At 38.2% G+C, this 16,351-nt stretch overlaps 1 gene segment (V, D, J or C); it reads right to left on the bottom strand.

Moving 5' to 3' along the window:
• The window catches only part of LOC311603265 (Ig heavy chain V region 3-like), a 122,407-nt gene extending 107,277 nt beyond the window's left edge, over positions 1-15,130 (bottom strand). Inside the window, exon 1 of the V gene segment in view lies at positions 15,044-15,130.
• Between the last annotated feature and the right edge of the window lie 1,221 nt (positions 15,131-16,351).

The raw sequence follows: 16,351 nt of genomic DNA, 5'->3' as shown, positions 1-16,351 counted from the left end.
TAGATATTGATGGAGGCAATTTGATATGAGACTGCATGTATTCTGAACTTTTTTTCAATTAATAGGACTGTTGGATATGCATTCTATTGGGATGAGAATATGTTTACTGAAAAGTGTACATAGAATGTTTAGTTCTTTCAACCTTGTATCTTAAGAATGAGATGCATTGATAATATTGTATCAATTTATTAATCTCTAAGAGTAAGCAATTTGAGAGGAAACTAAATTGTCACACTTTTCTGGAACTGAAAAAAATAAATAACAAGATCAAGGAAACAAAAATTACAGAACAAATATTCTCAACACAGTTCAAGATCATTCAGAGAATGGAAACATTAAACACCATGTTTCTGCAACTCTCATCACTCTTTTCCTTTGCAAGACATAGTTTAAAACAGTGAAATCAGGGCAAGGTAAACATTCAGATTAAGTTACAATGGTATTAATAATTAGATAAACTCATAATATATAGGAGAGGTACTTCTTTTTGAATACACACTGCCATCTCTTCCTGAACATTCCTGTCATGAAAGGCCGTGTGCATTGTACTTCATCTTAGTCTAAGCAAGTCACTGCTTAAAAATGTTTCTATCAGAAGTTTATGGTTTCTCTGAGGCTGTACTCCAAGTCCAAGGTAGGCCACTTCCTACTTGGTTGGACAGTTGTGACCAATTACAAGAGCGCAGACAAAAAATTCTTTGATTAGAGGATGGAATACAGAGACATCAGGCCTCACTCTGCGCAATCGAAGCCTGATTACAAGGTAAAGATATGAAAAGGGTGGCAGGGACACATGTATATTTTAATTGCTCTAAGAGAATAGCATAACTAAAATCAATTTAGGAAGAGGAATATTTTCTTTAGCTAATTACTTTCAGGTCATACTACATCAATGATGTAAGCAGCACAGAAACATGAGGGAGGAACTTATGCAAAAGCTGTGCAGGAGTGCTGCCTATTGGCTTGTTTCCCAGGGCTTGTTCACTCTGTTTCTTTGAGTCCCCTGGATAATATATGATAGGTAGATCTATTCACAATGGGATATGCTGCCCCTTATCAATCATTAATCAGTAAAATGCACCCAGATCTTGCCTTTAGGCAGATCCTATGAACATTTTTTCTCAGTTGAGATTCATTACTCTGAGATGACTCTAGATTGTGTCAATTTCACAAAAGACAAGCTAGCACAGGGAACTTCTTCTCAGTGTCTGAATTGCCTCCCTTTATTCTTACTGTCTACATAGGAAGCATACAAAGCCCCTACTATATCTGATTATCACTCCTACTTGGTTCAATTATTGTAATAACCATCATGACCATAGGAAACTCAGTGAAAAAAATATTTGTTTCATTTTATAGATCATATTCTTTCAAGAGAAACCAAAGCAGAAAGTCCAGACAGGAATGTGAAGGCAAGGACTGAAGTAGAGGCCATAAATAATAACTGATTTTTGGCTTGCTCTGATGGTTTTCTTATATAGGACAGATCTACTTGCCTGGAGATGGAACCATTCACAATGAGCAGGACCCACTTACTATAATTACCACCTAAGAAAATGCCTTAGAGAAGGGGTATAGGCCAGTGCAACTTAAACATTTCTTCAATTCATGCTCCCTTTATCAAGATATTTTGAACTGATAGCTAATAAAATCCATCATCATTATAAATACGTATCTAACAAGATAGTCACTAGAGATCCAGGTATTCAAATATCCAGAGTACCTGGGTATCTTAGACTTAAGAGGTGAGAGGACCGAGATTCATTCATCACTAACATAGTAGTAGAGACCATGTTGATATAGCCCATGCTCCTGTCATTGAGATGACCATCCTTGTTCTTGATAGAACAGACTATCATGAGAGTGAAGTAGGGTGACGGTGGCTCGGGATTTTGAGATGTGCAGACAAATGGATCATTTCCATAGGTAATGATGAGGATTTGTGGATAAGAAGTATAAGTCTAATTCTTATACTTGTTTAAGAAAAGAAAATGTCCTGGAAACAAATTTCTTGCCAAGTCATTGGAAAACAATTTATCAAGAGCACTTTTTGCTCTTTCTCTCTCTCTGGGTAAGAAATATAAGCACAGGTTACTTTGCAGTTATGTAGGCTGATAGCTCATTAGGATGAAATTTATAACCCTTAGACTCATACTATAAAAAAATGTCTCAGGAATGCCTAACTAATGTGAAGTATGTCCTGCTGGTCACTGATAATGGGTTTAACAACAATCTCCAAAATCAATCTAAATGTAGAGAACATTCGAAGCGTTTTTACTAAAATCAGGAACAAGGCACCCTTGTCCACTCTCTGTACACCTAGTTAATTATGTTCTTGAAATTTTATGTAGAATATTAAGATGATAAAGAAATTCAAGTGAAACGAAATAGGAAAGGGAGAAGTCAAAGAAGTTTGATTTGCAGATGCATATATTAGTGATGCTAAAGTGTCACCAGAAAACCCTACAGGTGATAAACCATGTAACATTATTTATTTTGTTTGTGCCAGGCCATTTAAAGATCACAAATGGCTAGTCAATTGACTCTTTGAGAATGCTTGGCCATTAGAAATCCCTGATCCTTTGACTTTTAGTGTTGGTTGCCTCTTGGACTTCTGGGAATAAGAGAGGATATAAATAACCAACAGAGCCTGAGATAGATTCAGTAGGATTGGTGAGAATATTGGAGTAGGATTTCTGTCCCTCGTGACCGGGTGGAAGCATACATGAGACTCAGAAACTCAAGAACCACATAACTCTGGGTGGGAAGGCATCCTACTGGAAAGGCATCCTGAGAAATGGGGGCCCAGGAACCACACAGCTCTAAGAGGAAGCCTCCTCAGCAAAGACATTGTATCTTCCAGCTTAGCTGAGGATCTTAGGAGCAGCAGCCCCACTCCCTTTTCAGTGTTTCATCTCCTAGGGAAGGGTAATTTTAGGTGAGCTGCCGAGCCCATTGGTCTGATCTCCCCTCCCCTTCCTTGATTCTTCCCTCCTCTTCAATGCTTCTTGGCTGCTTTTGGTGAGAGAGTCACACCAGGCAGCAAATCTCATAAAAGAGGTTTTTATTGGAATCTAGGAAGAGGAGGGATAAGTCCAGGAGTTGCTACTTATGATCCTTGAAGAAGACAGCAGGAAATTTAGCAAAGGGCATGGCTTATGTAGAATTTCTTAGTGGGGAGTGTGTGTGTGTGCACGTGTGTGTGTGTGTGTGTGTGTGTGTGTGTGTGTGTGTGTATGTGTGTCTGTGTGTGAAGGTAAGTGTATGGATGTATTTAGGAAAGGAATCATCCCAAATAAGGTCACCCACATTCTAGAAGCTAAATATTTAATAAATTTACTTATATAAATATGTTTAAAATTAAGGCTATGTATGTAGTTTATATTCCATATAGTCAGAGAGACGAGGTATACAATAAAGAATAGGGTTGTGGGATGAATCTCCTTGGGGAAGGGAAATAGAAAACAGAGTTTTGGATGGGGGTGCAATGGACAAGAAGACAAACAGGGATTGAGATAGAAGAGGCATCAACGGAGGCTATGTGGGGAGGGAAAATTAAATCTAAAAGCAAATTGAGGGTTCATGTGAAAACTTAATAGAGGAGAATTTACTAAATTACACACACACACACGCACACATGTATGCACATCAATGAAAGAAATCTAAATGGAATTACATATGACAGGAAAGATGGAGCCTCAGCTGGACGTGTCTCAGAACCAAATAAATTATACAGATCTCTGAATAGCCTACACTAATCAATTCACAGGCCAAAGAAATCTCATGCAACCCAGTCTATTGCGAAGGCTATTGGTTACTCTCACAACCTGACAATATGTTCCTTTAGCTGCAGGCAATACCCACACAGCTTACTGAACATGGATCAGATGAGCTGCTGATGCCTGTCTGGAGCCTTCACCACTACTGAATAATATTTACAGTTCTAGAAGGTTCTATGCTACCTGAGTAGAAAGGTAAAGCCATCCAGCTATGATCACTAAGATGTCAGTTGTGACTTGCCTGCAACATGAGCTAATGCAATACTGTCACAAAACTTGTGGGAATAGTCAACCAATATCGGTTGACTTTAAAGACCACTCCATGAATTGGAACATAATTAGTTTGTCACTGCTCTCATGGCCAAGAACATGAGATTGGAGAGGCCAACGACTTAAGGAAAAACCAAATACTTCTATTCTTCTAAAGAATATACCTGAAAAGCAAACAAAAACACCTGATGTCTAATGACCTTTTCCTCTACTCAAAGTGGCACAGACCACCGAGGGGGCTTCTTGGCCATGGACAATCAGGGTCTGAGGATATTCAGGCGGGAACGGATTCGGTGCGACAGACAGACACGAACACAAGTTGAGTTCAATGCTGCTGCAATTTTACTGAAGTTCAAGCATAGTTTTTATACACTCATATCAGGAACTGTGGGCTGGCAGTAAGCCCAGATCATAACAGTATACAGATTGTCCAGATTCAGCAGATTTTGGCTTGAGCAACTTTTAGTCCCAGACACCCTTACCCTGTGTTAAGTTTACGGTTAATCAACACCAGACAGTGGACAAGTTTTTCTTAGAACTGCGGTCACAGCTTCTGCAGCTTAAGGCCATTTCCATGCACTGCATATGTGCAGCTTTTACCACCAGAGATGAAGATTCTTTTCTAAATCTTCTAGAGTATGCCATGAAGATGTATAGCATTGAAACCTGCGCCTTCTTTTCTCATCCCTAAGGCAATGCTGAGTGGCATCATATACTGTCTTTATTACTATTCTTTTATCATCAGGAGAAATAGTACACCAAGGTTCTCTTTGTCTTTGAATCATCTCAAACAATGTTAATTCTGTATACTTAACCCTTCTTCCTTCCTTTTCTACCCACCTAATCATATCCTCATCATATGCTCCCGTGTATGGCAAAGGTGGAGGTGCAGGTGTAGGCACTGAGTAGGGACTCCTATACCTAGGAGGATCAGCAAGAACTAGGACATAGAATATACAGATAAAGCATAGAAGGAAGGACATCATGATCATTATGAATCCTCAATCTCCCCTGGGCCCTTGGGATGCACGCCTGAACAAATTTCTGGGCTTCAGCCAAGCACCCTGCCCTGGGCCTAGCTCAGGGTCCTTCTCAGATGCGGCTTTCACATCAAAGAAACCTCTAAGCCCTGTGAGCCTAATTGTCACACCAGAGTGGTGGCAGTGGACACTGGCATGGGCGTGGCATCAAAGATCAATGATTTGCTCAGATATCATGAAAGAAACTCTCTCCTTCAATAGATGGACATCAATACAGAGACTCATGACCAGACATGTGCAGACATTGAGACATCTTGGTATCGTCCATCCTAATGGCAAATCAGCAGAAAGGAGGCAGAAAGAGTGCAAGAGTCAGAAGGACTAGATCATGGAAACAAGGATTTCAGCTGATCAAAGAGGCACAATATAGAATGGGAGTAAGCTTTATTGGCTTAATATAAGACAAGGGCTAAGATCCAGAATTTACAGCAGATTACAGAAAATAAATGGCAAATTCGGTGTGGTGGCACATGCCTTTAATCCCAGCATTCTGGAGGCAATGGCAGGTGAATTGGTGTGAGTTTGAGGACAGCCTGGTGCACAAAGTGAGTCCAGGACAGCCAAGGCTACACAGAAAAACTCTGTCTCAACACTCTACAAATAAATAAATAAATAAATAAATAAATAAATAAATAAATAAACAACAAACCAAAACCCTAACCAACAAACCAAACAACAACAAAAGAAATTAAATGTCAGGAAATATAAGCTCAACACAATACATGGAAAGATGATCTGGATACACACCTTTGAGGGAAAGAAAAAACACACATGACCAATACATATCTTTAAATGTCATCGATATATCAAGCCATCATGGTGACTCAAATTAAAACCAGTTTGAGATGTTACCTTAGCCTTTAAGAGTGGCCGCTATCAGCAAGTCTGACAAATGTTGGTGGATGGTGTGGGGAGAAAGCAGCAATCACAGTAGGTGGCCGTGAAAATAAATGCAACCATTATATTGAAACCAGTTTGGAGATTTCTCAGAAAATGAAAACTAGAACTAACATATGATGTGACCCTGCTATCTTTCTCCAGGGTTATATCCACAGTGTTCCATACCTTATCCCGAGATATTTGCACCCCAATGTTTGTTGCTACTGTTTACTAAAAGAAAAAATTTAAAATCAACCTATTTGGTCAACAATAGATCAATCAGAATGTGTATGAAGTAGATATAATGGGAGAATATTGTTTATATTTGAAGAAAAAAATTACAAAGTTTGTAGGAAAATGGATGAATATAGGATATATAATATTAAATGTAGATATACCATCTCTGAAAAGATAAAAACATAATTCCCCTCATTTCTAGACATGTGTGTGTTTGTTTGTGTGTGTGTGTGTGTATAAAATAAATGTACATGTGGTTACAGATTATCTTATAGAAAAGAGAAAAAAAGACTAAATACCTATGTGTAACCATGATAGCTTCAGTTTGAGCAAATTTGTGGTTTAAATACAAATTACAGAAAATGACATTTGATTTTCATTATTCCATACATTAATTTATAGATCATAAGCTTTTATTTATTTTCAATATAATGGCTATATTTAAAATATAGTCTTCCATTGGTTTACCTAAATGTATTCATAGCCATTCAGTACAGAGGTAAAAAGAACTAATCAATACTTTAAGCAAAAATACATTTGCCTTTAATCTTTTGACAGTACTATCCTTAGAATTTAGTGTCTGAATCTATAAAAATACCTCACTGATCATTAAACTTTATTCTTCTTTAGAATAAAAAAAATCAGGAAAGAAATTAGAAAAGAAGCGTTAATTGAACTAAATTATTAAAGTGAAGAGCTTCAGCTAATGACATGATTTAAAATTAATATGAAACCAAGAACTTTTTCAATGCACATTAAGTTATTGAATTATATAAAAATGTGACATTGTTTTATATTTTGTCGATGTTTCTGTAAATACCTCCATCATAAAAATGAACTATAAAAGTATTTTAATGTAATATGTATAATAAAAAAATGTTTTCTAATCAAAAGTTAGGAATTTTTTTCCTAAATGAGCCATACTGTATAAATAAATCTCATCCTTCCATTATATTTAAATTAATAGTTTCATATCGCACAACTCAATTTCCAGTGTTGGAAGTGCATTACTCCAGTAATCTCTTTCCAAGTCCTGAATTCTTAGTTTAGAATAAGACTGTAATGTGTTTTCAAAAGAAAACCTGGAATCACCATCTATGGTAGAAATTCATCACATTAAAATATAGCTCAACAAGCTGCATAGAAATATGTCTAAAGGCAGCACATAATATTTGTTCTTAGTAGTTTGGTTTTGTGTCTTGTCAAGTAAAAATTTGCATCCACATTACAGTTTCTTATAGTTCAGTTATTCAGTTCAGTTGCTACTTTCCAGTGTGGAGACTTCTGCTTTGACACAACATTATAATAGCTCTAGCATTATAAGTTCCCTAGAACTTTCTTGATAAAAATCAGTAAGTGGAGAAGGAATGTATTCTGGTTTTCTGACCATGAGCACCCCCATTTGGTGCTGAGTACCCCTGCAAGGAGTTTGAGTCTGGGCTCAAACTGCAGTCCACTCACTGTGTCCATCTCTTGTGCAGTAGTATGATGCAGTGTTTTCAGCTCTCACGTGGTTCATTTGAAGGTAGAACATGCTTTGGGAATTGTCTATGGAGATGCTGAACCAACCCTTCACAGATGCACTGTACTCTGTGGTGTAACTGTTAGCTTTGTTTCTACTACAGCAACTCACTCCAGTCCTTTCCCTGGAGGCTGGTACAACCATTCCATGTAGTAATCAGTGAAGGTGAACCCAGAAGCTGCCCAGGAGAGTCTCAGAGAATTCCCAGGCTGTATCAAGCCTTATCCAGACTCCACCAGCTTCACCTCACACTGAATACGTGCAATTTTAGAGAATCCTGGTCAGGAAACTGCCACACACACACACACACACACACACACACAAACACACACACACACACACACACACACACACACACACACACACACAGTTGCTCTTACTCTTATACACTCACACACTCAGCATCTGTTGTTCAAAATACATTGCCATGTAAAAGAGTTACAAAGAAAACCCAGTTCAGACACAACTTCATGGTGAAAGGCCTATGTGCAGTGCTGATCACTGAATGGGAAGACCTGGGAACTCAGGACCTAACCCCTCTGATAGAGATACAGGTCATTTTGGAGTAATTTATATGAAGAGAGCAGGGCCCAATTTGCAGGTCTTCCTGCCATATCATCAGCTCACATTTTGAAGCAAAAGAGGGTGCATGTATTTTTACAGAATGCAGGGATGAAATGGATGGGCAGGCAGCAGTAAGAAAGTTATGAAATTTTTATTATATTGATGTACTAACCCTCCAATATTTTATTTTGAATTAGCCAGTTCACTGCCCCACCAGCAATATATAAGGATTTCTTTTATTTTTATCTTCAGCAGATATGACATTGATTTTTGTGATGAATACCATTCTTCCTGAACTGAGATGGAGTAATGACACACTTCACATTTTTCCCTCTGATGTCTATCGATATTGTACTTTGGTTTTGTCCATTTATGTTTCCTCTTCCGCGAACAATCTGTGGTTAATTTTCTATGTGCTGATATTATTTGCGTTAAAGTTTTAGTTTATTTTATATTCTAGCTACAAATATTCACCAAGTATATCCTGCCTGTAGATTTTCTCCTGTCTTATAATAAGCAATCATATTATTCAATAATTCATTAAAAGTATTCAAATGAAGCCAAATTAATTCTAACCTAGATTTAATCTGGAGTCAGTAAAAATGCATAATATCTAGAAAAGGAATGACAACAAACGCTGTCAATGTGTGTAAAGAGCAGCCTTTGTTCCTTGTTGGTGGGAGGAGTAAATAGTGCAGGTACTGTCAACAGTAGTGTCATGACTTCAAAAACAACTAAACGGTGAAGTGTAAATTTTAATAATTGCTCAAAATAATTATGGAAATTTATCTGTCTACATGTTAATAAACTAATGAATGGATAATAGAAATGTCAAAAATATGTATGCACACTTATATATAAACATAGGCAAATAAAAAATATTAACTGTTGTTTAAAGAAAATATGCACACTGCAATTACACTTGCCCGTAGCGAAAAATAAAAACAACAGTTTTTTTAAATTTTTGTTAGATTTTTTACTCATTTACATCCATATCATAACCCACTGCCTCCTATTCTTCTAGTCTCAACCACCCTCAATCTTTCCCCCTTTTCTCTCCCTTAAAAAAGCAGAGTCCCCACCAGGACATCAGGTCACATCAGGACTGAACATATCCTCTTCCCTTGTGGTCTGGTGAGGCAGCCCCACCAGAAGGCATTGATTTAAAAAAATGCAGGCAACACAGTGCATATCAGAGGAAGCTTCCCTTCCCCTTACTAGGAGACCCACATGAGGACCAAGGTGCCCATCGCCTGTATCTGTGTACAGGGCCCAGGTCCATTCCACGCATGGTGCTTCATTGGCTCTTCAGACATCACAAGCCCCTCTAAACCCTGATGACTTGGCCATGTTGGTCTTCTTGTGCATCTCCTGCCACATCTAGGTCCTTTTATCCTTCCCCCACTTTTCCATAAGACTTCCCAATCTTCTCCCAGTGTTTGGTTTTGAGTCTCAGCATCTGATTGGAACAGCTGCTGGGTGGAGCCTCTCAAGGGATAGCTATGCCTGGCTTCTGTGTGCAAGCCTATCATAATTATTATTGCCAGGTATTGCCTGTCTTCCATTGGGCGGGTTTCAGGTTGAGCCAGGCATTGGTGGGGCATTCCTTCAATCTTTGTTCTCTCTTTATTCCTATACATCTTGTAGGCAGAGTGAAGTTTTGGTTGACGCTTTTGTGGGTAGGTGGGTGTTCCCTTTGCTCTACTAGGAATTATGCCATGTAAGAGTGTGTCCTTTTCATCTCCTTGACCCTTGCTACTAGGAGCCTCACCTAGAGTCACTGCCATATCCTTGTAGAAGCCTATATTCTCTTAGCTCTCCAGCTTGTCACAGAGATGCGCTGCCCATGGTTCTCTTCTCTCTGAGGCCCTCTGCAGTTCTGCCCCGGTATTTTTGTGTACAGTAACCCAGGTTTCAAAAGACATCCTTTAAATCTTCTCACTAATATCATGACCTTGGTTTCAAATGTTTTCATTTCATTGGATTTAGATTAGTGTAATCATATACACTTGTGCATTTAAAATTAACTGAAAACAGATATGCTAATCATAGATTTGGAATAGATTTGTTAAACAATATTTTGGAAATTTTCATAATATATTACATTAACACACATAAAACACACACACACATATGTATTTATACATATATAAATGATACACACTCCTTCAACCTTCTTCATTCACTTGTGAAAACCACCCCTACTTATCTCTCACAAGTTCATGTTGCCTTTTTTCAATTAAATAATAACCTAACATGAATTACCTCTACAAATTTGCTCATGTTTGCAGATCCATCTTCTGGGGGAATGGACAACCTGTGAGATTACATACCCACAAAAATAGCGCTCTCTCTCTCTCTCTCTCTCTCTCTCTCTCTCTCTCTCTCTCTCTCTCTCTCTCTCTCAACAGCTGTTATCTATCAATAGGTTGTCAGCCAGGAATAGGGCCCACGGAACCTTTCTCCTACCCAAACTGCAATTTTGCATAGCTTGATTTTGTGTAGCTTGAGTCCTAAAACTGCAATTCCTATATTTTTAGGCCCATAGTGCTGTATGTATTCCTAGAGGCCTGGCAACCCAAGGGAAAAACAGAAGAGACCCTTCTCCCAATCCTCTGCCTCTGGGTCCCTAAGGAGAACACCCAGTACCATAGAGATGTGTGCTGCTGTTCCCTAGGCTCCATTTTTTGGCTCAAAACTCTGTCTGAATTCTGAGAGGTCTCCCTGAAGTAGGAATGGCCAGGTATGGTCCCATTTTGATATCCTTTTACTGCTAGGTCATGTAGTCAAAATGTTATTTTTGTAGTTTAAATGCTGCTTTTTTGTTGGCTTTTGTCTGCAGGTGGAGGAGGTGCTCAATCCAGGTAAGCTTCATGCTCAGAAATAGGTGAGTAAATGCCCCTGCTGATAACAACCCACCAGATCCAAGTGTATTAAAAAGATAGTTCAATGTAGCTCCTAACCCACACAAAAGTTGTCACAGCTGGCTCTTTGAAGAAAAACATATCAAAAGTACCCTGGAGACAAACCTCAGGAAAAGTCCTGGTCGTGTCTCCTGCTATTCAAGTATGCTTAGTTCAAACACCCAGAGCCTCGAAATTTTGGGATCCCACTCCCCATTTCTACCCCACAGCTCTCTGTCCTTGTCTTTCTTTTGTCATTAAGCTTAGTGAGTTAAATTCTAGTTGTTTCACTTGTGACTCTCTTTATTTTAATCAAGTGTGGTCAGGCCTTTTATAAGCCAGAGGCCCCTTAACCACTCTGGAAGGGACACAGATTGCTATGATCTCAACTCTCAGCTGAGGACTTCTTAGGGACTCATTCTCAGGATGGAGCCTTCTTCAGCTAGCCTCCAGAAGGCTGAAGAAAACTCCCTGACCAGATTCTCAGCCAACCTCCCAGAAAAAGGAACCCACACGTTCTGTACCCCCTTCATATGTGGTTGTAATCCTTGATCTGAGAGTACCCTTTCTCCGTGTTATGCAAACATTGCTCCCCAATTGTCCCCTGAATGCCAATAAAGCAACAGGTAGCCAATTTCTGAAAAGGAAAAAGAATAGGGTTGCATTTCTTACCATCTAGGGAAGAGGGAATTAGATGAGGAAATAGGGTATTCAGCCATGGGAGATGTCTACAAAGCCATCAAGAGAAAAGAGACATAATATGAAAGATACAAAATACAAGTACATCTGGAAAATATGCTCAGAGGAAGGCAACTTAGCTTAGAGGGTTAAGAATAGAGCAATAACTGATCAGTTCTTGTGCTGTGAAGCTTGTTTAGTAATATCAGTCTCATTTATTTGTGTGATAGCCAGATTAAGACAGAATTTAGGGAAACAAACACAACTGTGTAAATGTGCCCATTGGAGCTCACCACTAAAACACCTTTATAAAGCTTCTCTGGAAGGAATATTTTCAGTCATTAAAAAGGTATCACAAAATCAGGCACAGGAGGGTCCCCATTGCCACACATAAGGATTCCAAAAAAGTTACAGAGAATGGGTTGAGAGTCATTTTAGTACAGGAATAATAGACAATATGTCAACCATGTATAAAAGGAGACCCTTTAACTGGCAAGCTCTTGTGAAAAAATTATTACCACCCACCAGTTTAGTCTGTGGCTTTGGTTATGAATAGATGAATGCCTGTTTATTGAGACTCATAACCAAAGTCAGGAACCCACCGAATCCATTATTTATCATTAGTTTATCAGACAAGGACACAACCACACAGTGACCTAATATCTTGCCAACTGTCACTGGGTAATAGCCAAAGCAGACAAGTAGTTATGAAGACTTGGAATTAAGTTCCTCATATTAGTACTCTCACAAGCTCCCTTCCCAGTATCATTTCACAACTTGTTGAACATCTAAAATAAGTTGCATTCAGGTAGATAGATAATAAAGACGTTGTTTCTACCTTGTCTCTTCTATCAGCTAATAAAAATAAAACTTTCAACTACTAAAAATAATTCTGTCATTACTAATACTTCTCATACTATTGATGATTTGAGGAAATATGCCAACATATTGGAGCATAAGACTCAGATTCTGACAATGTCCCTGCATCCTCCTATATGTTTAAAATGGGGGCAGAAAAGTCCATCTCAAATAAATAATATAAAGTAGAACTTGCTATCATCCTCAGTACAGTCAACCTCTCTCTAAAATACTTGTAAAATATGAACAGCATTTTCAGTGGTTCAGTCAATATCGAATTAGTAGTGGTAACAAAGAAAATTCAATTTATGAAACCAAGGGCTAATGATGACAGGATCAGGCTGCTTACTTTACCTGCATGGAATTCCACCACTCTGGCCACAGTGATATCTGAGAATGAGATCATATTTTGTAAAGAAGTTAATTCCACACCCTGAGGACTCCACAGCATACAATGCAGCTGAATCTCTAACTGTGAAACAATTAGAAATTTTAATACTACTGCCACAAACCACTTGTGTACACATGTATTTATACTTTTAATTAAAAGTATAAAATAAGATTTCATAGAATTATGTGGACCCCTTTCAACAAACTGTCTTTGTTTTTCTTTTTTCTTTCTTATTTTTAGACAAAAAAATTGGCTATGAAATGAGGTTTTGTTTGCTCACATGTGTTAATTTGGCTTTTACTGGCTAAATTCATAGTATAGTTTATTCACACTACTCCAGCAAGAATTATCAGTCTTTTAGATTTAAATTTTATTTATGTCAAATGTATTTCCACAATTTTGATTTCTTTAAAAACTTATTTAAATTTTCATTCGAGTGTATGATGCATGACAGTATAGGACATTAGACTTCATTATAGATATTTGTGAGCCACCATGTGGTTGCTGTGAATTGAACTCAGGACCTATACGTGAGAAAACAGTGTTCTTAACAACTGAGCCATCTCTCCAGCCCTCAATTTGTCCTTTTTGTTTTATTAAAAATTAATAATTCCATAAGAGGTATTCACTGGTAAGAACTGGTCAAGTATGGTGTATTTTAGGAGCATTATGAATCAGCATCACTGTATGTTACTATGAAGTTGGGAGGCATTTTTGGGCTATGGAAATCCAAGTGTTAGTGATTGGTGTACCTGTTGAATTGATAAAACCACATGTATACAGGTATAAAATGATCAAGTATGTAATAAATGTGGTTAAGGAAAACCTATCCACAGTGTTGAAGAAGGAATAGATATATGATAAATGATAATTTATCAAAACACTTTTATGTGACCTTGAGATGAAGAAAATGCTATCTCATGAGTGGAATTGGATGGACATGGATAAGTTACATTAAGTGAGATAATCGAGGTACCTAAAGACAAATGCTGCCTGACTGATGTGAGTCCATGGAGCATGAACAGGAGGAAACCCTAAGATGGATAGTGTTGTTCTGACTGCTGGAGGCTGTGTTGCATAGAGGAGGTGACAGTGGAAAAGCACTTGTCTTAATTTTAAGTACAGAGTAAACAGTTGGGTTCTACATTTCAAAATTATTTACTCAATGTATATTAAATGATATGTAGCATGTTAATTGTCTGGTTTTCTGTCTCTAAGCTGTATTCATTAATTAAAGACAAGATGATAACTTACTGATTGGTATTTGCAAATTTATGTCATTTCAAAAACTAAATGAGACACTGGTTATGCTATAGAAATGCATTGTTGACGTTTCCTGAATAGTCACCACCATATTCCCAGTGTCCTTTAGGAAAAGTGACCTTATAAGACTGAAATGACAGACACAGGGATACTCAGAATGACTGTTTCTAAGCAAACATTCAGCCTAATGGTCTCTGTCCTCGCAGTCCCAGGGCAGCTTCCTGCACCTCCAGGGTTTCTGACACACTCAGGATGTGGTTGCAACACTGTGTCTTGCACAGTAATAGACCGCAGTGTCCTCAGATGTCAGGCTGCTGAGCTCCATGTAGGCTGTGTTGGAGGATGTATCTGCAGTCAGTGTGGCCTTGCCCTTGAACTTCTCATTGTACCTAGTACCACCATCTTCAGGATCAATCCTTCCAATCCACTCCAGGCCCTCTCCATTCCTCTGCTTCACCCAGTGCATATATTTACTGGTGAAGGTGTAGCCAGATGCCTTGCAGGACAACTTCACTGAGGACCCAGGTCTCCCCACCACAGCTCCAGACTGCTGCAGCTGGACCTGGGAGTGGACACCTGTGGAGGGAAAGACAGAGTGGATGTTATTGTCACCTGAGTATATGACCCCTCCCCAAGTCTGGAGCTTGGTAGCCTCTTACCTGTAGCTGCTGCCACTAGGAAGAGAATGATCCAGCTCCACCCCATGGTGAGGTCCTGTTTACTCAGTTAATGTCTAGATGACAGTGATCATATACTGTTGTGGGGTGTACACATGCCTGTATTTACCACAACAGACTCACATGATTTGCATATTTATGAGCATGGTAGTTCTTAGATAATGACATCCTACAGCTGGAGAGGAAGGAGGTAGGGGACACCTGGTCAGACAGCAGGATGCTGAGATCAAAAACGTAATCCTGTCAGGGAATAACTTTACCTGAGACCTGTGCAGATCTTGTGAATATGACATTCAGTCCTAATATCTCAACTTAAAATAGAATGGCAACATGAGATATCTACTATTTTTGGTGACATAATTGATTGTTGGTGGTTGTGATGTGGATAATGGTATCTGGAAATTTCACAACTCCTAAGTTATGAGAATTGATAATCTTTCATATATATAAAATTATAATTTGCTTTTCTATTAGTTTACTTACTAAAATATTACACAAATGACCAAGAGTGAACTTGCCTCAAAATATGTGCAATGAAGTGGTTATTTATACAGAACTATGTACAAGCATGAAAATGTAGGAGCCAACTTCAAATATGTTTCAAGAAATGATTATGAAAAACATGGTATACTTACAACACAGCAGAATTTTTTATCTCTAAGGAATAAGGAAGTCACACCACTGTTAATTATATTAAATAAATAAAGACCTTTTCAGCTACAAAGACTGTATTAATTTGTAATTTGTAGTTCTTAGATATTAACATAATAAAAAACAATAAATGCGATTAAGTAATGAAATTAAAATGAAACTGTGTTACCAAAAAGTGTCCAAAGGGGAATGGTAGGGACAACAGAAGGATACATAGATGTTATGTGAAAGATATGCACAGTGTACAACATATTTTTGTATAAAATATAAACATTTGTAAAATGGGTAGTCTTATGTTTATGTAATATTTTTGTCTTTCTAATCTTATTCCCTGAGTAGATTGGGATTCTATAAATAATTCTGGCTTTAGATACTTTCTTCAACTGTAGAAGCCATAGTCCTTTGACAGTGGCAAGGGTTCTAGTCCTCAGAGCACTGGTTACATTCTAATTGATCAGCCGTACGCCTTTCAAAGCCTTCTCATTCAGCAGTTTACAGTGGGCTTGGTCACATGGAACTCTGAATCCATACCATCTGGGTCTCTTTTGATATGACATATGGCAGCATAAAAAAATACTCTGGAGTCAGCAGGCAATTGTGCTCCATGTGATGATGGGGTTGAGCAAGCAGAATAGGCAG

Source organism: Acomys minous (genome assembly GCF_964271855.1).
Source record: "Acomys minous genome assembly, chromosome: 8".
Lineage (NCBI taxonomy): Eukaryota > Metazoa > Chordata > Mammalia > Rodentia > Muridae > Acomys > Acomys minous.
The sequence above is the reverse complement of the archived record's forward strand: the minus strand, read 5'-3'. Positions and strand labels throughout refer to the sequence as shown.